The sequence below is a fragment of the Macaca nemestrina genome, chromosome 16 (genome assembly GCF_043159975.1).
Source record: "Macaca nemestrina isolate mMacNem1 chromosome 16, mMacNem.hap1, whole genome shotgun sequence".
In the NCBI taxonomy this organism is placed as follows: domain Eukaryota; kingdom Metazoa; phylum Chordata; class Mammalia; order Primates; family Cercopithecidae; genus Macaca; species Macaca nemestrina.
In genome coordinates this window covers 17,237,161-17,256,747 of record NC_092140.1, presented here as the reverse complement: position 1 = coordinate 17,256,747, position 19,587 = coordinate 17,237,161, and the positions used below count along the sequence as shown (strand labels likewise).

The 19,587-nt window shown below is 38.1% G+C and overlaps 1 protein-coding gene and 1 long non-coding RNA gene across 4 annotated transcripts in view; one reads left to right on the top strand and one right to left on the bottom strand.

Annotated features, from left to right (window-relative positions):
- The window catches only part of LOC105477531 (heparan sulfate 6-O-sulfotransferase 3), a 759,454-nt gene that overhangs the window by 352,526 nt on the left and 387,341 nt on the right, over positions 1 to 19,587 (top strand). The window lies entirely within an intron of this gene.
- LOC105477505 (uncharacterized) overlaps positions 1 to 19,587 on the bottom strand; it is a 96,096-nt gene that overhangs the window by 74,549 nt on the left and 1,960 nt on the right. For all 3 annotated transcript variants that reach the window (XR_011614659.1, XR_984735.2, XR_984731.3), the window contains exons 2-3: positions 19,100 to 19,157; positions 15,960 to 16,062 (exon numbers count right to left, since the gene is read on the bottom strand). This is a non-coding gene — a long non-coding RNA (uncharacterized lncRNA). The remainder of the gene's footprint in view (positions 1 to 15,959; positions 16,063 to 19,099; positions 19,158 to 19,587) is intronic.

Genomic DNA, 19,587 nt, shown 5'->3' with positions numbered 1-19,587 from the left:
ACTCTTTACAAATGTCAGCAATATTCATCTTTAAGAGTTTCACTGCTCTAAACGTATATATTTCTTGCTACTTGTTCATTCATTCAATATAAACACCACTGTATCCAGGGACTGATGCCTATTTTCAGTTCAGACTGATTCTTGTGTCTTAATACACAGTATTCACTGTGTAATAATTTGATGTCCTTTCTTCTTCATGTTTGGTATATAAAACAAGAGCATTTGAAGGTTTATTACATGCACAAATTTTAACCATATTCTGATGCAAATCTTAGATTCTGACTTAGTGTTTCATCATACTGCATACTCTTATGTGAAATTCTTATTTTACAGATAAGGTCCAGAAAGGTGCAATGACTTATTCAAGGTCACACACAAGGTTAGGGATGGAAGCAGAAGCCATATCCGGAGCTGCTAACTTCTAGTCTGGTGTTCCGTTCTATCTCTCTCTACTTGGCTCTTGTTTGATCCACTGTAGCTCATCACAGAATAGCTACTTTGGGCACTCCATTGTTATTCACATTTCTGAGTCAGAGGAGTTGGCTTACTGTGACTACCACTTCATTCAAAATATACTGAGTTTACTCAGAGACCTCAAAATTAATTGTTCCTGACCAATAATGCCTGAAGATGACGCTAATGAAACTTCTTAAATATCTTGAGAAATTATCTATAAGGCCAGGTAGTGCAGAATTCTGAGATCTTTTCTGATTTAAAATATTATAGTTATGGCTGGGCACAGTATCTCATGCCTGTAATCCTAGCACTGTGGGAGGCCGAGGTGGGTGGATCCCTTGAGGCCAGGAGTTTGAGACCAGCCTAGCCAACATGGGGAAAACCCATCTGTACTAAAAATACAAAAAAATTAGCTGGGCATGGTGGCCGGCACCTGTAGTCCAGCTACTCAAGGGGCTGAGGCAGGAGAATTGCTGGAACTCAGGAGGCAGAGGCTACAGTGAACCAAGATTGTGCCACTGCACTCCAGCCTGGGCAATAGTGCAAGAATCAGTCTCAAAAAAAAAAAAAAAGATGGTTATATGTTGCCACTAGAGATCTTCAATTAGATCTTATATTTGAGTGTGGGCCACATTTTTTGGTGGAAAGAACAGTGGAATAGGAAGCAGAACACTGTGGTTCTAGTCCTAGCTCTCTCACCAGTTGGTCCTGGTCCTCTTTATCTATTAGAAACATGTAATAACCCCATCGAAGGCTGTTAAGATCTCCATCCAGATAACATGTGTATTTCTAAAAGTATAAAAATGTAAGATAGTAATTTTAGACTGGTTGTGGTAATCTCTTAAATTATAGCAAGATGTTCCGTTTGTCCCGTAGAAATAAAATGCTAACTGTAATTCCAAGGGACATATGTTTAGCGGTTTTTTTCAAAGCAATTCAAATAAATTAATTGTAAATCACAGCGAGGAGATAGCATGTGTAGAGGGTGAGAATACAGATTCTGGAACCTGATTGTGTGTCGTTTATTTCACGGCTCTGGCACTTAGCAGCTGTGTGACCACGGGCAAGTTACTCTTCCTACCTGTGCCTCAGTTTCCTGTAAACTGTGAGTAATAAGAATCCTGACTCTGTAGGGTTGTGTGAGAACTGACAGAATTAATATATGTTAAATGTTTGGAATGATGTCTGACTCAGAATAAGTGTGAATGTGACTGTTAATGCTAAAGCAGTACATGTCTAGAGGCTAGGGTTGTGTGGTTAACCAGAGTTTTAGCTGCCAAAACAAGAATAGAAGATTGTGAATAGAAGATTCTGCAAACGAGAGGATTCTAATTATGTGATAAATTCAAGTCAGGCAGGCTGGGTAATTTTGGGTAGTCATTGGTCAATTTTCTCTTTTGCTTTAGATGGGTAGACAAAACCAGACGGAAATAGAACTCTCTTCTCAGTATGATGAATTGACACCATTTCTAAAAGGACTGGGCTTATTTACTGATATGTTGATAGAGTGATATGCCCCATTTATACCAGTCAGTATTCTTTAGGCAGATCTTGCCTATTTGTGTGTGTGTGTATGTGGGGTTTTTTTTTTTTTTCTGTTAAGGCTAAACTTGAAGTTAATTTTCCCTAATATAGAAACAAAGAGGGTTGGCTGGGTACAGTGGCTTACGCCTGTAATCCCAGCACTTTGGGAGACCAAGGAAGGCAGATCACTTGAGGCCAGGAGTTCGAGACCAGCCTAGCCAACATGGTGAAACCACATCTCTACTAAAAATACAAAAATTAGCCAGGCCTGTAGTCACAGCTGCTTGGGCAGCTGAGGCATGAGAATTGCTTGAACCTGGGAGGTGGAGATTGCAGGGAGTCGAGGTTGTGCCACTGCACTCCAGTCTGGGTGACCGAGAGAGATTCTGTGAGGAAGGAAGGAAGGAAGGAAGGAAGGAAGGAAGGAAGGAAGGAAGGAAGGAAGGAAGGAAGGAAGGAAGGAAGGAGGGAGGGAGGGAGGGAGGGAGGGAGGGAGGGAGGGAGGGAGGGAGGGAGGGTGGGAGGGAGGGAGGGAGGGAAGGAAGGAAGGAAGGTTGTTTTTTTTTAGTTCAAGATGGCTTGCATATGCTTTTATCTCCTCTTGTTCTTGAGAATTTATTAATACCACACTGAAGAAATATAACTGGTATCATCACATGAAAGTGAAGAGAAGGGGACAATGGGGTTCTAGAAATTTTTGGATGATATAAAATGGAAGAGTATGGATAATTATTCAGAGCAGCAGAGACTACAGTGGTTTGACTTAAGGAATCCCAGCAAGACTATAAGAAATAGTCTTGAGACTATAAAAAAACAAAATGGTTGACAGTGAGAAATGCAGAGGAATAATTAATCCCTTTAGCCCCTACCTTTTCTCCAACATTTATTGCTAAGTTGATTTAAAAATAGATGAATGAATGTTTCTGTCTGCGATGAACTGAAATGTTTCTGTCTCTTCCAATTCCTATGTTGAAACACTAGCCCCATGGGATGGTATTTGGAGGTGGGAACTTTGGAGGAGGATTAGGTCATGAAGGTGGAGCCCTATTGGGATTAGTAGCCTTATGAGGCCAGAGGGAGCTAGCTGGCTCTCCCTCCACCATATGCAGATTCAACATGAAGACTGCTGTCCGTAAACCAGGAAGAGGGCTTTCACCAAGCACCTGACCATGCTGGCACCCTAGTCTTAGATTTCCAGCCTCTGGAACTGTGACAAATAAACACTTGTTGTTTCTAAGCCTCCCAGTATATGGTATTTTATTACAGTAGCCCAAAGTAGGATAAAGACTTGAAAAAATTTGAATATACATTTTTTTTTTGGATGAGTGGGGGACAGGGGAGCATCAAGAAAATGGATGGCAGGGATGGTGCCACAGAGCAAAACTCTCCACCCAGCAGTACTTGAGGAGCCATTGGCACAATGATGGCTCCTCACTGGCTCACCCTAAAGTCAAATTGACCTGTTGACAAGCGTCACCCATGAACACAGAGACACAATTATTACTATGAATGAACACTGCAAAGAAGCCCAAGACAGCTGAGGAAAGTCTTCAGCATTACAGAGAAAGAGCTACAAAAACGTGGAAAAAACTAATCTTAAAGGAAACAGGTGATTCAGAGTTCAGAAGGCACAAAAAATAAAAAAGTTATAATTGGCCTCCTCAGAGAGATGTGAGATATTACATCCATAAAACAGGAGCATGATGCTGTAAAAGTGAATAATCAGAGAATAAAGAAGCGCTTCTAAAAGTAAAAAATATTATTATTGATATACAAAATACAATAGAAGATTTGGAAGTTAAATTTTTAAGATGTCTGCGAGAATATAGCATAAAAAGACAAGAGACCAGAAATAAGAGAAAAAGATAAGACACAGAAATCAATCTATAAAGGTTCAATGTTCAACTGGTAGGAATTATAGAAATTAATAAGTGAAAAAAATCAATGGGAATAAATTTGTAATCATATGAGAAAATTTTCCAGAGTTAAAAATTTTCACATTGAAAAGACAGTGGGCTGATCAGAATGATAATAGATTTTTTTTTTTCAGAGTCTCACTCTGTCTCCCAGGCTGAAGTGCAGTGGAGTGACCATGGCTCATTACAGCCTTGACCTCCTAGGTTCAGGTGATCCTCCCACCTCAGGCTCCCAAGTAGCTGGGACTACAGCTGTGCACAACCATACCCCACTAATTTTTTGTAAAGACGGAGTTTCACCATGTTGCCCAGGCTGGTCTCGAACTCCTGGGCTCAGGTAATCCATCCATCTTGGCTTCCCAAAGTGCTGGAATTCTGAGCATGAGCCACTGCCCCTGGCTGAAAATATCATTTTGAATCTTTAGAACACAAAGGTTAAATGAAGAGAATTAAACTTATTAACTAAAAAAAAAAAAAAAAAAAAAAAAAAAGATCCACTTTTTCCCTGACTGTGCATCAGCACACTGGATCCTAGAAAGCAATTGAACACTGACTTCCATCTCTGAAAGAATTCTCAGCCAAGAATTCTATGTCCTGGTAAATTATCAATCAGGAAACCAGAATAAAGTCATTTTCAGTTTTGCACTCTTTCTTAGGAAGTTACTTGAACATGCATAGCAGAAAAAAATGAGGATGAGAATTTAAAAAATGAACTTATGAGCTTCAAATAGCAGTGCATCCAAGGGAGAAGCAAAACCACAGGATGACATTTCTGTAGCACACCTAGGGAGACCAGATGGGAGAGAAGAAGAGAGGACTTCAGAAAGTAGGGTTCTGGGAAAACAGTGAGTTCAATGTGATAAAAAGTACAATTGGAAGTAAAAAAAAAAAAAGTCTGAGAACACGATAAAGGAATTGAACATAGGGAAAAAACAAACCAAATAACCCCCTGAAATTCTAGGAATAACAAACAGCTTTACAAGAAAAATCTTGGTCCACGTATGAATATCCTAAATTACATTAGGAGACTGGTCAACTTTAAGAAAATGGAAAAAATTTCAATCCATAGAAAGAATGAAGAAGAAATTGAGCAACATAAGGTAAAAAATGGATAATTCTCCCAACAAAGACAGAGAAAGGGAAAATATACAAGAAAATATTATTTTAAAAAAAGCAGACTAAAATATAGCCTAATTCTGTTCAATATTTAAAAAAGGAATCATAACACAAATTTTAAACAAGCAGACTAAAGTGTAAAATCATTTAAAATGTAAGATCATTTAACAAATGACTTTTTTGTAAAAAAAATTTGCATTTTACAAATGTAAAATCATTTTTAAAAAGCAGACTAAAATGTAGCCTAATTTTGATCACTATTTAAAAAAAGGAATAATAACACAAATTTCTATTTAAAATGGCATTAGTTATTCACTTATTTATTGTCTCTTCATTACTAGAAAGTAAGCACTGTGTTGGCCTTGTACACTGCTCTATTCCCAGCATGTAGAAGAGTGTCTGAGCCTGAGTAGTTACCTGGTAAATATTTGTGGCTTGAATGGAGAAGTAAATGGTTTCCCTGTAGTTATGGCAAAGTAAGTACTTGTTATTCATTTTCAGCTTTTGGAATCAACCTGTAGGCAAAGACTTAGTTCTAGTTATGGGGCAGGTACTGTCCCAGGTCTTGATATTGTCGGTCCTGATACTGTCGGTCCTGATACTGTAAAATTAATCATCACAGATTGCACTTACATAGTGTGAACCACGATCCTGATACTGCTGTACATATTCACGCACACACATTCACTTAACCTTCACTATGAACTACTTACATTATTATTATTTCCATATTACAGCTTTCTATAACAGCCGAGAAAAGCTGAGAGATGGCAGGGACAAGGACAGGTGGAGAAAAGTATAGAGTGTGAAGCAGGCAACTCTTCTTTTATTGTAGATCCTTATGGGCTACTTGCTTTTAAATCATGGGCATGTGTACTTTGATAAAAATTTAAAAATAAATTCTCAAATGTGGCAGGTACATGGGGCTGTGGTGTATAAAGGCAAGTGCCATACAAAGTGACGTAATAAGACCTTATGGCTTCTTGGGAATTACCAGGAGTCTATTTCACTTGGCATGTAGGTTTCACTTGGCATGTAGATGTTGTGGAATGGACCCTGATGTGAGAACAAAAGGGAAATTTCATTATGATGATTTCCCACTAATGCACATTACATGTTAATTAACATTCACTTAAACAGTGAGGTCTTAGTCTTGTTTCTATAAGTTGAACAAAATTTGAGTATTGCGAACAGCCTAATAATTTAATCAATCTTAATTTCTTAATGCTAGGATATTAAAATTTTTATTTTTGTATTGTAACACCAATGGGATTGTGCATAAACAATATTTTATTCTATGCTTTCTGGGTTCAATATGATACAAAATGATAGGGTTTCTTATGTAGGAATATATTTAGTAGAGAGTTCACCTTTTTATGAGCCATAAAAGGACTTGAACATGATAAAGAATACAATTATATGGTATATAAAATGGATATTGTTACTATGCTATTTATATATGTGATTTCTGTCAGGATGGTGATGTGAAACCAAAGGATTCATCTCGTAGTTTCTTACAGACTGAATGGATGGCATTGGCTGAAACAGCACTTTTACAGCTTTCTGTTTTTTCACTTTCAAACTGCACTTGAATCTCAAAGACATACTCTTTGAAGATCAGAAGATTTAGAGCATACTATGCTCTGTCTAAATAAAAGCATAATGTAAGTGGAAGGAGAAATTGTTTTAAAAAATGGGGGTATCAAATGTAGTGAATGACCTCAGTGTATTTAGGGGTCGATTGTAGAGTCAGAAATGAATTACCCTGCATTAGAGATGCTGGATGGTACAATAGGTTGTGGAAATTGGAAAGAAATAGGTAAAAATAATAGGTCAAACCTATTACATTGGCCTTTCTTCAGTGTAATTTTGTGCTGGAAAGCATTGAACCAGATATTACCCTGTGTTTACTGAAGAAGAAAACATTGAAGCTATTACGTTTTTTATGAAATAAAACAATCAGTTGAGCAAAAACTGTGTCAGGAGATGCTCGACATGGGTGTTTGTATCCAGGGTATATGACAACTAAATGAGTTTTGTTCGTTTACATTTAATATTTCTACTTAAAAGGTAATTTGAAGTCTTATAGATAATGAATATATTGTTAAACCCAGAATGCCTCCTTTTAAATAATAACTAAAGCCTATTAGTATGGAAGCAATATTTATTAAACACTCAACATTAACCCCATGAGAGTACACTATATATTTTCTTTCATACCACTTTGGCAAAAATAATAGTAATTTAAAAATTACAGTGTTATGGCTGGATGTGGTGACTCACACCTGTAATCCCAATACTTTGGGAGGCCGAGGCAGGCAGAACACTTGAGGCCAGGAGTTCGAGACCAGCTTAGCCAATATGGTCAAATCCCCGTCTCTACTAAAAATACAAAAAAAATAACCAGGCCTGGTGGTACGCACCTGTAATTCCAGCAACTTGGGAAGCTGAGGCATAAGAATCACTTGGACCCGGGGGAAAAAAAAAATGCCCGGCGCAGTGGCTCACGCCTGTAATCCCAGCACTTTGGGAGGCCAAGGCGGGCGGAGCATGAGATCAGGTGATCGAGACCATCCTGACTAACACGGTGAAACCCCGTCTCTACTAAAAATACAAAAAATTAGCCGGGCGTGGTGGCAGGCACCTGTAGTCCCTGCTGCTGGCCAGGCTGAGGCAGGAGACTGGCGTGAACCCAGGAGGCGGAGCTTGCAGTGAGCCGAGATCGCATGCACTCCAGCCTGGCTGACTGAGCAAGATTCCGTCTCAAAAAAAAAAAAAAAAGAAAAAAAAAAGTTGTTTTTTAAGTAAAAAGCATTTTATTTATGGAATTTATGTAAGCTGGATATCAGTCTCAATCGCTATACTTTTATGATTTCCAAAGTAAGTTAAAATTTTTTCAGGCATTTTTTTTTAGACCAGTAAACTGAGGCTAAATTTAATTAGCAGCATCTTACTATGCATATTGACATACCCAACAGTAACACCTTCATATATGCATGCTTTTCTCTGATCTCTCCTACTTAACGAAGAAAGAACTCTTTATATGTGACAAGACTGGTGCAGGGTAACAAGTGGGAGTATTTGTCCCCTCTCACAATGATAAGGGAAGATAATTGGTAGGGTCTTTGGTGTGACCTCCCACTTCACAGTTACTGTTGGGCACTCCCGACAACTTTGAACTGGATGTCACTATTCTTATTCTGGCGGTTTCTTTTTTTACTGAATTCTTATGCAACTTTGGCAGTGGAAAAGAATAAGCGTGTTGATGGGTCCAGGAGAGCAGTGTGTGAGATCCATTGGCTAAAAGCGGAATGTGGAATGTTCTCAATGAACTTTTTATTCACAGAGACAGCCAATGCTGGTGTGGCCATCAGAGCACACTGGGACTACGCCCTTATTCTATAGCTATGTAAAGAAACTGCGTTCCAGAAAGGCAAGCAGTTCGCCCTCAAAATGAGGCCCTTCTGAATTCCTTAGGTCAATAGTGAGTCTATTATCTACTTCATTCTCTGGCCAGAAACGAGGAAGCACACTCATTTCCACACCTCTTTTTCTCTAGGTGTGCCTTCAAGTCCTTTTTTCTTCTACCTTTTTAATCTCCAACTTATCCATTTTTTAGTTAGAGCCCTCAATTTCTGAATTATTCCAATATCACATATTACCCTGCATGCTGTCCTGTGTTCTGTTGACTGGGATTTCCGTGGCTCTTAGATGAGCACCCTCAGCAACGTACCAACTTCTTTCTTCTTGTTACTCCTGCTCAACAAGTTAAGCAGCTGAGCCATTTCTGGAGGCAAAGCTCACTGGCATAATAAGGTCATCGCTTTCATGCGTTCTCTCCATCCATAACTGTCCAAAGTCAGTCCTTCCTCACCCCCTCCTCTTCCGCTTCTCATCCCGGTTGAGACCTCATCCTGAGCTCCCAGAAGACCTGCACTTGTGTACTCCTCTCTCCAGAGCCTTGTATTTTCTTCATTTCCATCTTATTGTTATAGGAGTTACTAAGAAATTATTTTAGGCAGATAGAGAGGAAAAGGGGTCCTGGGGAAGTTTTTGTTTCTTTTAAAGCAGCTCCGGAAACATTTCTTGTCTAGCAGGAAAGCCACCTTTGACATGCAAATGCTGGCTGTTAGAAACTGGGGCCACCCAAACATGGCGATTCCTCTGCCTTCTTCTTGCCCTTGGCACATAGCTGCCCCCACATATCCCCACAGGCATAGAACATCATGGCGCCCTGTATTTCCATATTGCAAGAGCTGGGTGGGAGGGCCAGTTTTTTCAAGGGCTACGTGAATGACATGCCTGGTCAAACCAATCCCCTGAGCCCTATGCAAATCAGACCACCTCCTCATATAACTGGCTGGTTTCCACCCTGCAGTAGGAGTCTCCTCTCTGGGTTTTGGAGCCCTGCCTCCGTCTGTCTCCTCTCTCCCCTTCCACCCCAGGAAGATACTGCCAAGGCGCTCCTTCTGACATCTACATGCCAGTCTGGGAGAAATAAAATTTATCCCTCTGCTACCAGCCTGATGATTACACTTCTTGCAGAGTTCTATAAGGGAGGATACTTCTCATGATTCAGGCCTTTGTCTCTCTTAGTCTTCCTTCTGTCTTCTCCCTTCTTTCTTGCCTATTAAACTTTCCGCTCCTTAAAACCATTCCATGTGTGTCTGTGTTGTTTTATCAAAACTGGTGCGAAGACCAAGAAGCCTGGTGTTCCACCACTCATCAGAGCTGTGTCATTATTACAGTCTGAGGAGATGGTGCTCTTCTTCCTAAACATAGAGCCAACTTTTATCCTTGTGGAGCCTTCACCTAATTGTCCATGGTACAGTTATTGCAGCTGGTTGAAGCCAGAGCTATGACTTCTCAAATCTTCTTTAGTTCTGGCCTAAAAATTTGAGCATGTGCAACTTATTTTTTCTCTTGGCACAAAGTTTCTTGGTTACCTTTAAAAATCGGCCCACTAAACATACATTTTACTGTCTTAAATTCTATGCCGCTTATATACACCTGCTTAATTGTGTCTATTCCTTAAAATTTAATCAACTCTTGTCATCATCCTTATGTAGGCCACCAGAATGTCTCTCTCTCATGTATGATCATGTTTTCCCCTTGTTTAAAATTACTGTATGGTTTTTAAATTACTTACAGCTAAATACCAAACCAAATGCACCACATGCCCATCTCAATCTACTTCTAGCCAAACTTTCAGTCCTCATTTCTCACTGCTCTCCTGAACACAGCTTTCTTCTGGGTATTTCCAGTGTTTACTACAGTGCAAGGCACCTAATAAATACTCAAAATAATGGTGATATTCGCCCTAAACCATTTATGCTTCTAATATATCATGTTCTCTTTGCCCCTGTACATTTTTCCCTTGTCTAATACCCCTGCAATTTCTCTTCCTCCTTATCCACTTGACTGTCTAGGCTGAACTCCAGAGGGCCTCCCCTGGGGACCCCTCCTACCTCATGTCTCTCTAACAAAGTGTCCTTCTGTATTCCTGCATCTCTTCTGTAGCACTTAGTTTGTGTTGAAATTGTTTGCCTGTCTGCATTAGACCATGACAGTATTTGTTTAGTTCATCTTTGTATGTCATGCCCTGCACGTTAGCAGCCACAGAATGAGCATATATTTTTGGATGGGGTATAGTTTTTATTTTCATTTTTTTCCTACGTTTGGTTTAAGTTGGTGTAATCTAGAAGTCTTTTCTTTAGAGGCAGGGTCTCAGTTTGTGGCCCACCTGGAGTGTACTGGTGTGATCATTGCTCACTGCTGCCTCAACTTCCTGGGTTCAAGGAGTCCTGCTTCAGCTTCCTGAGTAGCTGAGACTACAGGCGTGTGCCACAATACCCGGTTAATTTTTTAATTTTTCATTAAGACCAGATCTCACCATCTTTCCCAAGCTGGTCTCAAACTCCTGGGCTCAAGCTATCCTCCCTTCTTGGCCTCCCAAAGTGCTGAAATTACAGGCTTAAACCACTGTGTCTGGCATAATCTGGAAGTCTTTAGAATGACCATGCTTACTATGAACTCTTGTCCAAAAAAGATCCTCTCTCCCCTTCCACCCCAGGAAGATACTGCCAAGGCGCTCCTTCTGACATCTACATGCCAGTCTGGGAGAAATAAAATTTATCCCTCTGCTACCAGCCTGATGATTACACTTCTTGCAGAGTTCTATAAGGGAGGATACTTCTCATGATTCAGGCCTTTATCTCTCTTAGTCTACTCCTGGGCAATGGCTTCATTGTTACCAAATAAAGCTTCCAAGGGGATCTCTTTATAGGGTAGGCCCATGTTAAATCTCAAATAATCAAATAAATTTATCCTCAGGAGACCATACCTCCATATATATATTCCCATATGTATATACATGCATACATAAATGTACATATTCACATATATGTGTATAACTCTATATGTAATCAGTGTATATATTTAAATGTTCAGAACACTGTAACAATATAGATGTTCATTATTATAGAGAATGCAAGTAGTAGGCTATCTAGCTTTTTTTTACAAGAGACTTACTTCTTGGAAACAGTTTCCAGATATATTGAGCATTGTTGGATGACTTTTGTTGCCCTTCTCCATTATGAAAACGATGATAGAATTTAAAAGTTAGAATTTCTCTGAGATGAGAGGTGTTGTGCATTACATTGTATTGCTTGCTAAAACTCTAATTTGACTTATGAAAACTACAGATAAAACATGTACCCTGGATTTTAAGAAAACACATCAAAGAGCAGCCTCAGGTTGGACAGTAATTTTTATTTTGGTCCTTTCCCCATATTTATGCCTTATGTTCCAAAGACCCAACTAGTTGTGATATGTGGAACTTGCCCTGCTGACCTCAAACAAATGTTTTGCTCAATGGTAGGTCAGTGAATCTGGAAACATGCTCTCTGGGAGATGGGTAGTTCTTATAAATGAGTTGGCTTGAACAAAGTCATTTTTTGGGGGGATATACAATTGGCTTTTTATCAGTTTTATGACCTATTTGATAGACTGTTACTTTCTTTATTCCCACTGGTATTTGCCATAGGAACTTTTATGGTTTGTTTTGAGACTTATTTAAAAACATGTCTATTCATCTGAACAGAACATTGATGTTTGTGAAAAATCTCACTGTAGTTGACTTTTTATAGAATTATTGTGAGATCTGTTTATTTTTAGATAAAGATGTCTTTAAACATTTTGTGTTGAATATAGACCGTTGCTTGCCTATCTCTGTGTTTTTTTTTCTAGCTGGGATTTCAATGATTATTGAGTATTTTTTCCATACCCTGGAGACAGGCCATCTCTCTTTCATTCTTCAGTACAAATATTTATCAGTTTCACAAGAAGTTGAGATGATTGTCTTGAGCATATAAATTGCCTCAGAGGTTTCTGGCTAACTTGTCTATAGAAACTGTGCCTATGATTAATAAGCAATTATGTTGTAGCAATATTTTCTTTGCTGAGAAAAAGGCAGTAACTGTCCCTGCTCATTATGAAATAGATGTGGCCAAAAGTGCAGTTGTAGCCTGTGATAGAACATTTGGTATCTCTGCTAAAGAGGTGAAATTATGATACTAGAAAAACAGTCTGGGCGGGTATCAAATATGCTGGTGTTAGACACATACTCGGCTGTGGCTTGTGAAGTCCTAATGGGAGCCCTTCAAACCCCTATATTAAGGCCTCAGGTGGAATCAGTTTTTGCCATGTCAGAAGACCAACCAATACTACAGAAGCAGATTTATTCTGTCATGAAAGCAGCTAGACCTAAGCTAGTTTATTTCCAACTTTTTCCATGTTTCATAGAATAGTATTACCTCATTAAAAATCAGCACACCAACATGGCACAAGTATACATATGTAACAAACCTGCACGTTATGCACATGTACCCTAGAACTCAAAGTATAATAATAAAAAAAAAAAACCCCACAGGTAACGCAGATTAGCACCTATATTTTAAATGTGTTTGCTGCCTCCCTGTCATTTGAAAGCACAGCTGATTAAAGTGAGAATTGTAGGTGGAGGCTTCACCTTAAAAAAAAAAAAAATGTGTAATAGTATTACACATTAAAAATGCAATGTGTAATGTAATTTAATGTATAATAGTATTACACATTAAAAAATCACCCAGTGTTAGGGGGACAAAGGATGGGTAGATGGTAGTCACGTCACCTATTTTTCTACTATTGAAATAAATAAACCCAATGATGTTGATATAGATAACATAATTTTATCCTTAAAAAAAGCCAAAATATATTTTTATTTTGAATTTCCAGTATTGGCAAGACTGGTTTTGCATCTTTTTGTTTCAGTTTCACTCTAGTCTAAAGGTTAAGGCATAGTCATATTATCCAATCTTGAGTGTTCATACCAAATCTAGAAAATGTAAAATGCTTTATCTTAGCTTTCCAAGCAAGGGTATTAATTTAATTCAGACGCTACACTTCAGGATTTTAGCTAAATATTGAAGTTTGAATTCTCTGCTCAAGTCTCATTAGTAGTGATTAGGTAACACAAATGCATCTCTGATTTATGCATGTCAAAAAATGATTAGGAAAAGCCGTCTTGTGCAGAGTTGATTGTTTTTATGTACAGTTTTGTCCTTCTAGGCCATCTTCTTTAAACACTGTAATCAAATTGGCCACCTTTGGGATATAGCACTGGAAGACTGCTTGTACTCTGCAAATTAACATTATAGATATGGTTCTAGAAATTGAGAAGATAGATATTTTTGTGATCATGAGAGGTTGGGATTAAATGTACAGAAAAGCAAATTTATACTAGGAGGTTTTTCCTTTTTTTAAGATACTATAAATTTCTAAATGAATTCCTGACATTTGGAAATGTTTTGATCGTCCATTTGTATAAAGCTTTATGTGTAGCAGCCTCATTGACTTGTTTTTATTTAGTCTGGTTTTTATGTGATCGTTTTTACCTCTGTTGAATTGGCGAAAAATAACTTAACATTTTACCAAGGCTTTAGTTGGCACAAGAAAACTCTGAATCCAGCCAGGAATTTTTCTGTGGCCTAATTTTGACATTGCAATGAACATAAAATTTGCATCTTGTTTTATTTTTCACTCTCTTTACTGGTATTTGTGTAATGCAGAATTAAATGTCGTGGAGCATTAACTAACCAAGGAGAACATAACCCTCAGTACATCTATATCGTAAACCTGTTAAATTCATAGAGATTCAGAACTTGAGTGTAAATAGCTGTCTTCTGGACCAATATTGAGTTTGTGCTCCAAACAAATGACACCACTGAGCAGCAGGAACTCAAGTGTTGAAGGAGACGTTTTTCTTACTCTGAGAAATTACAAAGTTCTCCTTTTTTCCCTTAAAAGATTGACAAAAATCCATTGACATGAAAATAATTTAGCTTGCTTTTAACATTTTGGAGGCAGACTGCAAATTAATATATGCAATCACAAATAGGGTTTTCAATGTCATTCAAATTTGCTTTTCAAAAATGTGAATTTTAAGAAAGTTATATTAGCTTTCTGATTTTTTTCAATTACCAACGGTTCTATCAGGAATCACAAAAGTCTTGTGTCTTAAAGTAATATACATTTTTCTAATATACGATTAAGGGAACTGTTCGATTATTTAGGGAAATATGGCTGCTCCCAGGCCTTGGAGAAATTCTTTTATGCCTGGCTATTAATTTTCTTTTGGCACCTATTCTATGTTTTTTTATTTCCATACCCTGGAGTATGGAATTCCTCTATGTTTTCTAAGACATTCCTCTGTTTTTTATTCCCCCCCCAGGGTGGGTTAGAGAATCCATAGGAACTTTCTACCCTACTACCTGGGAGGAATTGCATGATGAAATTTTACCCTACTTGCAAGCTAACAGGTTACCCTGCCATAGTTTTATGGGATGCTGGCAAGAGACATGAGACCCTTGGGTCAGAGACTCTTGGCATGACAGGTGCACACAAGGATTTGTGACACAGCTAAGGACCCCTGAGTATAAAAAAGCCAAATATTTTACTATAGATCATGTGTAAACCTGACCAACCATTGCCCTGGAGGAAAATGCTCTTTTTTTTTTTTTTTTTTTAAAAAGAAAGACTTAGAGAGTACGAATACATTCTCGTTATATGGATATATTGTGCAGCGATAAAGTCTGGGCTTTTACAGTAACCACATACAAATAGGGTAAATTGTATTCCATAGGTAATTTCTTATCCCTCACCCCTCTCCAACTCTCCCACCTTTTGGAGTCTCCAATGACTATTATTCCACTTTGTATGTCCATGTGTACACATTGCTTGCTATAAAAAACGAAGATACTATCTTTATCTTCTAAGACTGTTTGTCATACAAACACCCTTAAAAGATTAGACCAGCACAAAAGCTGCTATAAGATGTGCAGAAACACCATGGAGAATCATCTCTCAACAGCCAAGTGAAAATAACCAGGCCCTGCCTCAATATGCCTTTCCTCAGGTAGTATACCCATGGTGTCCTTTCAGTAGCATTGAAGGAAGCAGAAAACGGGTTCTAGGGTAGAATTATTATTGAAGCTACAAGCCATTTTATTAGCTGCTGGTTACTTTGCTCATTCAGAAAGCCTCAAAGTCACTATATGCCTGGAAATCAAATGGACAGGAAGACTAGGATTACATCACAGCACTGCTTAGTACATAACCCCCCTTCTTTTCTCCAACTCTGAATAATCTGAAAATTTTAAATATTTCTTGGCTAACTTTTGATGGCAGTATTGAAGAGAGTCAAATTTGATCAAAACATGGATATAGAAAAGAGTGTCTTAAGGAGAACTACACTTCCCTTTCTGGGTCTTCTCCCCTTTATCTTATCCTCCTTATCTTGCCCTGTTGGTCATCATTGGAAGGAATTCTGTAAGATTCTTGAAAGAAGTTGACGCAAAAGGGGAAGAATCTCACCCTTCTCCCTCTACCACTCCCCCACCCCTAGCTTACCCTTGGCCTTCTGAGTACAGGGTTTCCGCTGTCTTAACGTTGGCTCTGTGGGCAGTAGATGTTGTCAAGATTGAACATGTTGCGCTGGGCCTTTTCACGGAGCCTGTGGATTAAGGGTCTGGAATTTAGGGCATGTATTGGGAACCGAATGTGCCTCAGCTCTGGGCCATCAGTGAAATCATAGTGGGGTCTATGCTGATGCGGATCAGCCATGGGGGAGTAGAATTTGAGACCTTTGCTTTTTCAATGTGAGTATGAGAATGACTATGATAATAGCAATTGTTGATTTTGGGGATAATTTAATGAAAAATGTAGTACTATGAAAATTTGATTTTGCTGTGTAAACCTAACATTAATTGTAGTCATTTATGTGAACGACTTAGCATTTATCTCTAATTACCATGCAGCACAATGATTATTCATAATACTAACTATGTGTCAGATCAATGTTTTTAAGTTGCATTGATTATAACACTAAAATCTGCTCATGTGTGATGCTGTCTTCACTTGGACGGGCGTTTGCTAAAGGAGCAGAGCTTTCTACTTACAACTTAAAACATTTAGTTTTTTTTAATGGATGGAGAGACTCATTTGCATTAGAAAAGTCAGATTTGCAGTCTGTTTGACTGTGAGTCACTGTAGACAGTAGAACCCTCAGATCATGAGGACGGTGGTTAGGAATAGGAGCACTGACATTTTAAGACTTTGAGTCTAAAAACTGATTATCTGGTTCACTTCTTGTTTTATTTTTGCCACTTCTGTTATTACCAGGGAATAATATTATGGAACCCTAAAAAAAATATATATGCCTTTATGCCAGCCAAGCAGAAGAGTATACAATATCTTTGATATGCTGAAATAAATCGAAGTTAAATGAATTACTGTGTCTAGGAGGGTGAGTGATGTAAATTCCTAACCTTTTCCGCTTTCTAGATCAGGACTCAGCTTCTATATTTTTGTCTGTCCATCTGACTACTAATTTTACCAGTGTGTATTAACCAAGATCATTTTGCATTAGAGTTTACTGATTTGACATGATGTTAAAATGTAGTAAAATTAAGCAAGGACTCTTAAGAGGGAAGTAGATCCCAATAAGTATTAGTTGCAGAAAATAATGTTTTCACCACTACAGGGGTTTGTTGTTGTTTTTGTTGTTTTTAGACAGCATCTCACTCTGTCCCCCAGGCTGGAGTGCAGTGGTATGATCAAGGCTCACTGCAGCCTCCTGGGCTCAAGCCATCCTCCCACCTCAGCATCCTGAGTAACTGGGATTACAGGCATGTACCACTATGTCTGGCTACATTTTTTTTTCTATTTTTTGTAGAAACAGGGTCTCACTTTGTTTCCCAGGCTGATCTTAAATTCCTGGGCTCAAGTGATCTGCCTGCCTTGGCCTCCCAAAGTGCTTGGATTACAGGCATGAGCCACCACACCCAGCCTACAAAGGGGTAATTGAGTATCAGTCTCTCTATCACTTATTGATTATCTACTCTGTGGTCTATATATTTGTGTCTCCAGCCACTAACTGACAGATAAAACAAAATTAAAGGCAATTAGGCAAAAATTTAAACAATAAGGCTTGAACTTGAACAAGTGGCTACATTTAGTACTTTGAGTATAGTTTTGAAATAAAAGTTTGATGGTTAAATAATGTAGAATTTTGCCTTTATTGTAAACCAGTGTGAACTATTTGTTCATATTCAGGTTGTTAGCTAAAGACTTTACAACAGTTTCAAACTGTTTGATGCTGACTCTATAGTAGAAACAGAAAGCTTGTGCTTTTGTGAAATCGAAGTAGCCAGGCCAGTGGAATTACTGTGGAAAAATGACCAAATGCCTTTCAAAAGCTGATGGTTAAACCTAGGCCTCTTGAGTTGAGTACTCACAATTTCTTAAGTTGTTCCTGGTAGAGTGACGAAGCTATGCTATCCTTTGTGAAGAGTCAGTTTCATTGAGTGCCTTTTATTATGTGTATGTTTAGTTGGACAATGGAATTATAAAAACTCAGCTCTTCCAGGTAAATTTTTAAAAGGACAAACGTATTTTTTGTCTTTTCATTCAGTTGTAGTAGAATGACTACAGTAGGTATTCCAGGATAGTAGGTATCCCTGCTCTTATACTGCTTTTACTCTGAAGTATATTTCAGTGGACAAACACTTATTCTTTTAATAGAAAATTTATGTTATTTGAATGTAGCTAGATTGACATTTACCTTTAAAATACTTAATGGAAGCAGTTTGCTTAAGTTGTAGAAATGCTTAATGTCCCAAACCTTAAGATGCCAGGATGGACTACTTTAAGATAACCCCAACCTCAAACAATATACAATTATTCATCTTAACTCTCAACTTCTGGCTTGTCAGGTGGGAGAAAGAGAAAAATTGTTATTTGCTTGGTGACAATGAGGCAGTTACCTAAATGTGATGCGCAAAGTGAACACATAAATAGTATTTCAGAAACAGAAAATCATCTGAGTCCCTGTTGATTGTTGTATAGGTACTAGACATTTTAATGGAATTGCTTCTTAATTACCGAACTCTCCTTGATAGCCATGAAAAAAAATTGGATTGGACAGTATTGATTCCAAGCACTTCTGTTCCTCTTTAGGGAAATTCTGAGCTGGCAAAACACATACAGATGGGCAGACAAGACTGCTTAGTTTGCCCTCTGCTGAATTTGATCAATAGGAACCTATTTCTGTATCAAGGAGAAGTAGCTCTGTTAATTTAGACCTGGTAATCTCATCATTAGATACTCTTGAGTAAGAAGATTTAAAATATTTTACTTAAGATATAAATTGCATGTAGACATTTTTTTTTCCAAGAAAACTTGTTTTCCTTTTTCTTCTTTTTTTACAATCATGTCACCTGTTTCATTGAGTTTTTTTCTTTTTTCCTCAACAAGAAGGCTAAGAGTCTATACGACTGGGTTCAGTAGCTAGTGGATAAGATTCCTATTCTACTAGATAACTTTTTTCTTGCCAGTAGTATTGCATATAGTTTTAGGAACCAAGGAGGAAATAGGATTAACAAAAAATAAGACCCAATTTGCCTACTAACATGTAGTATCTTTTCTTCTATCGTTACCCAGGTAAACACAATTCCTGCTTTGTATTCTGTATTCTCATACTGTGGTCTTACCTTCATTCGTTCCAAAAGCATTTACTGAGTCCTGTGCTTGACGGTAATGGTTGAAAACCTGGAGTCAAGAATATACTGGATGTTAGGAATGCCAAATTATGTTTTTTCTGTTTTAAGCATTTATTCATGTAATTATATTGCTAGTTAAAAAAAAAAAGAGAGAGAGATGAAGTGTATGGACTGATTGCACTACGTCTGATTTGTGATGCTTCCATCTTATTACAAAATATCCAGAGAAGTTTTTCTTAGATATTTTCTGCTCAGTTCTTTTAATGGAGCCATTTCTCTCTTTGAGTTCAGACTCACTCAAAAGGGTCAGAAGTAATGACGAAGGAACAAAGCCTTAGCAAGCAGCTGCATTTCATAGTCAAGGTGCTCTGGTTCTGATTTGACTTCCTTTTTTAACTGCTCTGGTTCTGATTTGACTTTCTTTTTTAACATTTGGAATAGGTTCTAAGGGACTGTCCTGCCTACTTCATCTGTTACAT